The sequence below is a fragment of the Sciurus carolinensis genome, chromosome 5 (assembly GCF_902686445.1).
Source record: "Sciurus carolinensis chromosome 5, mSciCar1.2, whole genome shotgun sequence".
NCBI classification, from domain to species: Eukaryota; Metazoa; Chordata; class Mammalia; order Rodentia; family Sciuridae; genus Sciurus; species Sciurus carolinensis.
In genome coordinates this window covers 48,803,653-48,812,478 of record NC_062217.1, presented here as the reverse complement: position 1 = coordinate 48,812,478, position 8,826 = coordinate 48,803,653, and the positions used below count along the sequence as shown (strand labels likewise).

Below are 8,826 nucleotides of genomic sequence, written 5' to 3'. Positions count from 1 at the left end.
AAAGAACTGCAGAAACCTCAAGCTATTCTATACATGAAAATAGAAGTACTTTAGCTAATTCAACTTACACTTTTCCTATTTAGTTACAAGTTGCCTTTCAATATATTCCATCTGAAGCTATTTTATATTTTCAGTATTTATTGGTTTTGGATGGAACCATTTTCTTATATGTGTTAGATTTGAGTCATGACCATTTGCATGAAATTCTATTAAAACATACAGTTTTTAGAGGAACAGAACAAGACAATGTGTTAATAATTCAAGAGATGCAGAGATAAACTAGACACTTCTTGCCTAAAGGAATATGTACTAGAAGAACATAGCAGAAGGATGGGGCGAGATGTTAAAATAAGTAACACTATATAGTATCATAATATGAGCTGGGGGCTGGGGATATAGCTCAGTTGGTAGAGTGTGTGCCTCGCATGCACAAGACCTGGGTTCAATCCCCAGCACCACCAAAAAAAAAAAAAAAAAGAAGAAGAAGTCATAATATGAGCTGGTATATGAATGTGATCAAGAAAGGGGACCATGCAATGAAGGTTAACACAGAAAAGAGATAAGCTCTTTGAAGCATCAGAAAAGATTTTAAGAAGGTGGTTATATCTGAGTTGGTTACCCTGTTAAAAGGAAGACTCAAAGTCTAAGATTAGTAAATTAGTCCTTTTTGTTACTATAACAAAATACCTGAAATTGGGTATTTATGAAGAAAAGAAGTTTACTTAGTTCACATTTGGGAGGCTGAAAGTCCAACATCAGCAACCCAATTGGTTTAGTCTTTGGTGAGGGCTTAGTGGTAAATGGCATCATAGTAGAAATGCTTACAAGAGAAAGAGATCGCATGATGAACTGGTAAGCAGAACCAGAGTGGAAGTCAGTGTTATTCTTTTTATAACAACCTTCTCCCAAGAACTAACTCAGGGTCCCATAAAACTATCTTCATGCCTTTCAGGGGCATGCCTGCAATGACCTAATGACCTCTCGCTAGGCCTCATCTAAAGGTCCTACCTCCTCTTAACATGTACACACTGAGGATCGATGAGTTTCCAACACACGAGCCATGGGGGGACACATTCAAACCATATCCAAATCAGCAGATAAAGGCTATTCAGGAAAGAAGGAAAAACAAATGTGATGACTGGGATAAGACGTGAAAGAGTTATTTCAAGAACCTTGACAAACTTTTAGTAGATGTTAATATAAGCAAGTGCAGATTATTAGAATAAACACTGTGATTGTTAAATAGTCACGCATACATTTGAAAATGTCCATTTAATGTTTTAAATTGAGGGTAAAGCCTTATTCCATTGTATGGTAGGAACCTGAGGGAAAAAATAGCAATGTCTGACAGAGCCCATGCAGCAGTTGGAGAGGTAGAAATGGGGCTTCAGAGACAACCTACTTCTGTGTGAACACTTGCTCTGGGTGAACTGAATGTTATTTAACCTCTTGGTTATAGTTTGAATATGTCCCCCGAAGTTCACATATTGGATACTGACTCCTCAATTAAACAGTGTTGAGGGGCAGGCCTTTATTACATGATTAAGTCACAGGACTCTGCTCTGATGAATGGATGAATGCCACTGTCGTGGGAGTAGGTGAGTTATTTTAGGCTAGGTCCTCACAAAAGGCTGAATTTTGTACTTTTTCTTCTCTCACCCTCACTTTTTCTCACACATGCTCTCTTGCCCTTCTGCCTTCTTCTATGGGATGAAACAGAAAGAAACTCTTGGATGCAGGCATGGACTTGATGGCCTCCCAAACTGCAAGACATACATTTCTGTTCTTTATTACCCAGCCTCAGATATTCTGTTACACAGTAGCAAAAAATGGATTAATGCACTCTTTGCACCTGTTTTCTAATAGAAAGTAGGAATATTAATAGTGCTTACCTTCTAAATTGACATTGAATATTAAACAAAAATATATGCAAAACACTAAGACTAATGCCTGGTGAATAGTAAGCATATGTTATTAAGTAGAGCAAGACTGAAAATATGATTTCAGATGTAGATATTTTAAAACTTTTCTATAAGTAATTTTATCCTCATTTGGAATATCTAAGAATTTCAGTAAGGGGGGAAAAATAAACTAAACTGGCCAATTAAAGATATTGCCCAATTTAAAAGTCTCCTTCAAGTTTCTTTGTCTTCATTGCAGTGGAACTGAGATCTAACTGCACTTTTTAATCATGTGAAGAACTCTTAAAAACATGAATGCCAGAATCCCACCTCCAAAAGTTAACTGGTCTTGGACTTATGGAATTTTAAGTGTCCCAGGTGATTGCAATGTGCAAAAAAATAAATAAATAAATAATTGAAAACCACTGATCCAATGGGTAACTATCTGCCAATTTGAAATTCAAAATGACTATAAGAGCTGGTTCACCCTTTTCCATCAGGTTTTATTCTTCTTCCACTCCTCAGTCCTCACATTGGTACCAGAGAAATTGCAACTCCTCATAGTGACGGGTCTCTGACTTGGGTCTTCACTAGTCTCCTTTATAATGGGTTTGGTCTACTTGTATTCCTATGAGGCCTGCACTGATGTCTACTAATGTCTAGATTTGGTATGAGCCCGGGGATGCTCTGCCCCACTAGTGGCCCAGGTAACATGTAAATCCACCTGGTGTTTGTAAATCGTTTACTGAACCTACTGTTGAGGTCCACAGCCTCACACGTGCACCACCAGCTGTGAGATTCTGTACTTTCTAGCCTGACACACAGACTGTCTCTTGCTCCCTTGTCCTCTTAATTCCTCTCCCAACTCTGCCCTGAGAGCCAGGCATGTAGGAAATCCAAGGCCTCTTGCAAACCAAGTACAGACCTTGGTGGTTTGGAATCCTTTTACAGACATTTAAACTTCCCTTTCCCTCTTTTTTTGCTCTTCTATGGCTCTTGGGACACACTGGATTCAAAAGAGAGAAAGGTCTGGGACATTGGTCAGATTTGCATGATTTTGTGGCTGAGAACAATGAGTTACACACAAGAGACCCAGATGCACCTCACTCTAATTCCTCTTCTTTAGTGCATTTCTTTCTTCCTTATCCTTACTCTTATTTATATTATCTTTGCTTTGGTTACATTCCTTGTCCTTCCTATACTATAGTTTAAAGAAAATTCTGTGATCCCAGTCTCCTAGGATTGACTCTGAATGTGAAAAGGACAAATTTTTGGAATTCGGAAAGTCTCTTTCCATAAATCCCAGAATATTTTCTCACCGCAGATTCAAACCACTTCATTTATAGCCAAAATTTAAATAGCACACTTTTTTACCTTTTTTTCCAGCTCTATCATTCCTGCCTAGATCCTTCCTGAGGCAATGGATGTATTTGGTTAAATCAAGGGACAGTCTCACACAAGGAAGTATAAATAAGAAGAGAACATTAATATACTTTATAGTATATTATGCATATATTATTTGTAGTTGAAAATAATACCAGTATGAATTTTCTACTAATCTTGAAGCACTTGTCTTCTAGTTCACTGGAAAAGATATACATACACATATAAGAATCTGAAATGTATTTTTTCACTACTGATAATCTATCAAGGTATCTAAGTTTGGGAACTTAGATTAAAAAAAAACATTTCTTTTCCCTTTGACTTCCTTTAGTAGTTCACTGAACATATCAAATGCACTAAAACTCTGGTATCTTTCTTATTAAGACTTAATCACTTTCTAGAGATCTAAATTTCATACTAATTTTGAAATCCAGATGGAACTGACTTCATACCATATCTCATTGAAACTACCCCTCTCTTGGTTGCAGACCTTATCCTTTTGAACCTCTCTAGAATATTATGGAAAGGGCTAGTTTTTCACCTTAATGTCCCATTAAAAGTACTTAGGGATTTTTAGAATGGGAAAGAAATGTTTCTGTTCCAGAAAAACTGAAAATTTGTGAAAAGAACAAAGAAGCAAAAATGAAACATCCTGTGGTTACCAGTGTTATCAATTGGGTATATTTCCTTTCATGAGTCCTGATAAATTATAATTAAATATATAGCTGCCTTTTCACTTTATATTGTGAAGATTTACTCTGGTTATAAAATTTTCTTTGAAAATATTTGTTTCCACTCATTTTATTCTTACAAATAAAATTACAATGAAAATAACAGCAATAATATGAACAAAAATGTCACTTACACTTTTAATTGCTATACACAGGCTAACTCCTTAATGTACATTATGTCACACATCTTCACAGAAACTTTGCTAATCGGTAACACGATCAGTCACAATGTATAAATGAGGAGACTGAAAGTTGGATGGATTAAAATAATTTGGTCTTTTCCAAATGATGAATATAAAGAAATGTATTTTGTACTAACATATAGTTCTACCTGATAGGTTATCCCATCATCCTCTTTTCATAGGAAAAATGTCCTCAGATGTGGCATCAGCTATTCAAAACATTTGTGCTCCTTTGTACCTTTGATAGTCATTTCCAAGCCACTTTTGAGAAAAGCTTTTAAAAATATTTACAAGCCTAGGAGCAGCATACAAAAAAGCCTGTTTAACAGTATTTTTTTCCTCAAAATGTTGCCAATCTAGTAAGTGAAAAATTGCTACTCACAGTGTTTGAATATATTTTCTCACTTATTCTCCATTTGCTTTTTATCTAAAATATCTTTTCTTTCCATTTTTCTAATAAGATCTTACTGTTGGCTTTTCAGAGTTTTGAATATTTTAAGGCTCATAATCTTTTGACTACCATGCTTGTTCCAATTTTTTTTCTGTTTGCCAAATTTGCTTTAAATTTGGAATTATAGATTTTAGATTTTTCTATGTTGTACTTGATTTTATATTATATTTTATTCTTTGGTTTTTCAGTGACCATATGCCTATAAAAATTCCTTTCCATCACAAGAGTTTTATTTGATAACTTAATTTCTTTCTGTTCTGTGCTTCACTAGGAGAAGTCTGTTGTGGGACATGCTTTGTTTGGTCTTCACTGAAATGGTCTGAGTGGAAGCAAGACCCTGTCTCCATATAGATATTAAAAAGAAGAAGAAGAAGAAAGAAAGTTATTTTTGCTCCAAATATTTGGTCAGTTTATCAGTATTAGATATTTTTAAATCTTTCCTTCCAGAGACTAGTTGAATAGAACAAGCGGATCAGGAGGAGGGAGAGGGGGAGAGAAATGAAGAGGAAATGATATTGATCAAATTATGTTATTTGCCTGTATGGATATAGCATAATGAATCTCACTATTATATATAACTATAATATACCAATTAAAATAATAAAATTAAATAAAGCACAGGATAATCTGGAAATTATGTTTCTTTCTGTGACCGGCAAACTCCATTTTTACAGTTACTAAATTTCTATTTGAGTCCGCAGTGGAAAGAAGGGCCCCTATTTTAAATCATTTTTGTCCATGTGCTCTTGCTCACTCTAATAAGTACTTGGGCTTTTCTTCCCAGTATTTCAGATAAAATAGCCTGGCAATTCTACCCAAGGGAAAGGTGAGCAAAACCAAGAGCCAGCCACAGACTCTGCCTCTTGGCATCACCATAAGTGAATACACCTTTCTTCACCCCAACATGCACAGAAGGCAAGACAAACCTGTCTACTCAGACAACCAAGTGTCACATGAATGACTGCAACATCAACTGCCCCCATCCATTCTGCCAGAGAAATCTTGTTGACTTCATCCTCGGTTTTCTGATGAAACTTGGTAACAAGGATAAGGCAGTAGTTTGAAGAAAATTATTCTCCACAATAGACTGCTGCTTTTCCTACCGCTTCTATTCTCATCTTGTCCTAAACATGTTTTGAATATATTTTTTTTTCCAAATGGAAGTAAGCCCACTGCAGATGGCCCTTCTAAGTAATCAAGTTTCTTCTCCATAAAAACCTAACTTGTGGATTTTTGAAAAAATATTTTCCTCCAGATATTTAATTTAGCTCCTATCCAACAAAAGAGAAAGGAAAGAAAATTTCCACTAAACAATATGAACAACTGCAGGCAGAATTTTCACGTTTGCTTCCAAATCTAAAAAAAAAAAAAAAATAAGATTTGAAGGCAATTTGTAGTGACATACACTGTATCTTCAGACTAAGATCATGAGCACCCAATTTGAGCACAATTTGAGCAACCGTGGATTGTTGACAACTTAGGTTAGGTAACGTCTAACATTCTCTGCTTCAGTTTCTATTCACCAGTGATTACCATAAATTTTTTATTCCCAGATTTTTGTGGTTGGTTTCTGTGCCCTGGCCTCTGACTTAAGCCTGCCACCGAGAGGTTTGTCTTGGTTCATTAATTCCCATGTAGGTTTCTGACTTCCCTCCAAGTCACAGAGAGGATTTGTGGCTCTGAAAGGTTCATTAGAGCACTACTCTGTGAGGGCCCTTGGCTGTGCTGAGGATACCTCTGCTCTGACTGCTTATATCCACAGGCATAGCTGACTTGGTTTTTTTCTTGGGTCTCAAGGCCAGTCACTGAATGAGACCCAAGACCTTAAGTCTGAGTAAGAAACTGAACACCTCAGGATGAAGGAAAGCCTTTAAGCCATTTTACCCCATTTCTCAGTTCTTTAACGGTAGTAAGAGGTCCAGCAAAGAAAGACTATGTATCTCTCCTCTTGGTAGGATTTCTTGACTAATAGTAAAGCTGTCTCAGATATCACAGCTTTGGCCCAATCCTATTTCTGAACTCATTGCTGGTGGCTATGTTCTCCTCATGGTTAGCACATACCTGTCCAGTCTGTTAGTACATTTTACTTCCTTTGTTCATTCTTAAGTCTTGCCTGCCAACAGAGTCAAGGATTTCTAGAAAACATCACTCAGGTTTCTCTTTGTCACATATCTAATTTGTTGAAAAGAAAACCAACTTTCAACATCGAAACTGTTATGAAGAAAAAACCTATAACCAGACAATAGAGGTGATATCATCTTCATCATCTCTAACAATCACATCGTCTTACAATATGCCAAGTGCCGATATAGCTGCTTTATACATATGAAATTCATTTAATCCCTCTAACAACCTAATAAGGAAGCTATTCATATCATCCTCAATTTAAAGATAAGGTATCTGCAATACAGAGAGAATAAATAAATTCTGCAAGGTCACAGAAATAGTAAATCACAGAGGCATTTCCAAAGCTGACTCCATATCCCCTGCTCTGACCCCTGACACCTTCCTACACTGTCAATTCTCCAATGGCTTCTGCAAACACTATTATCTAGTGTAGCCAAACATCTGAATCTGCAATTCACTTCTGTGTGTACCATGGTGGAGGTACCACTGAAGATTGAACACACAGGTAACTCTAAAATCAGGAGTGTATGGAAATTAAAGTTGAATTTCAACAAAAAAAAATGGGAATTTTGATGAATGCGTATCAATATGTAACACTAGATCAGAAACGTTTAAGTAACAATATTGTCCCATTTTATGAAAGAGGAAACTGAAGCTTAGGGAAGTCAAGTACCTTCACCATCATCACACAGGCAATAGCTAAGCTGTTCGCCTATGGAATGTATGCTCTTTTCCACTTTGCATGCTTTCCATGAAGTAAAGATATTTTAGTGTGTTGTGTAATACCCATAACTATATACTCCAAAAATCTTAGCCTTAATTCTAGGGGATTGAGGCTTAATCCTAGGAGAAACTCTCTTCAGCTGTCAACATCCCATGTTCTAGAAAAGAAGACCCAACATCTACACAGCCTTCTTCACTGAATTCAGAGGACATTCCTGAGACATTTGAGTGAAGGAAGTGGCCTAAGGTGGAAGTGTCAACAGGGGACCTGTGTACAGAGAGCCAATAATACATATATCCTGATCAAACTCAATGTTTTCTGCAATTCTGTAAACAACTGAAATTATTTTCTTCAATTCCTCTAGTTAGCTCATTCAATGACGGAGCACCCGAATGAACATATCCACTAGGTAATAATTAATTAGTTTACCCAGAAATCACTTGTAAAGTGCAAAGTTTAACTATTTCCCCTCTTTAAAGTCATATACTGTAAAGTACTAAAAGAGGTCAGTTTAAAGAGCCAATTACATTCAAATCCGAACTAGGTCATTTGCTGAAAATATCCAGGTTTCAGTAATTCATTAAAAAATAATACACTTACCTGGCAGGGGAGATACCATGATCATGAAGGTGGTTTTTCCAGGGCAAACCTTATCCTTTGCATTCCAGATGTGCTGACCCCTGAGATTTCCTCAAACATGGGAAACTTGACTGCATAATTTATGGTAGTAGGGACTGCATTTGCACTCTCCCTATTACAAAAAAAAAGATCAAATATTATTATTAATTTTTTGAGCATAGGAGAAGCAATAAACACCACTCTATCTATTATGTTTGAGTTTAGAACCAAGTAAGACAGAAGAGAGGAAAAGTACTAGTCCCTGTCAAAATACCGAATTTATTGATAAAATAATTTCAGATCTGCAGCTAGGTTTGGTCCCTTGAAGACTCAAAACTTGGACATGATTTTTCCTCTACTCACAAGGCAGAGAAAGACAAACGCTAACACTGGAATCCCAGTCAAGTAGAACACAGTTTGTCCTAAAGATGTGTGAGCTGATAAGACCAGACTCAGGAAGCAGACCCCAGCACACTCAGCTTCTAACAACATTTACCAGTGAATAATTCAATTATTCTCCAAGACAGACATCAGTGAGGAGGCAAAGAGAAGTTGGAAGTATTCCTTCAAAATTTTTCTTGTGCAAAGTGGAAATTCTCTTCTTTTTTTATGAATTCACAAATAACAAGGAAAAAAGTGTTCCTTCCAATAGCACCAAGTATGAAGTTTTCAGCTAAAAACTTTCTTATGCATACTGAATTGTATGTTG

At 36.4% G+C, this 8,826-nt stretch overlaps 2 non-coding genes across 2 annotated transcripts; both read left to right on the top strand.

The window, feature by feature from the left end:
- The first annotated feature begins 389 nt into the window (after positions 1 to 389).
- Trnaa-cgc (transfer RNA alanine (anticodon CGC)) lies at positions 390 to 461 on the top strand. Its single transcript has one exon. It is a non-coding gene; the product is annotated as a tRNA-Ala (tRNA).
- A 7,630-nt stretch (positions 462 to 8,091) lies between these two features.
- On the top strand, positions 8,092 to 8,254 carry LOC124986080 (U1 spliceosomal RNA). The gene has a single exon (XR_007108981.1). It is a non-coding gene; the product is annotated as a U1 spliceosomal RNA (small nuclear RNA).
- The last annotated feature ends 572 nt before the right edge of the window (positions 8,255 to 8,826 follow it).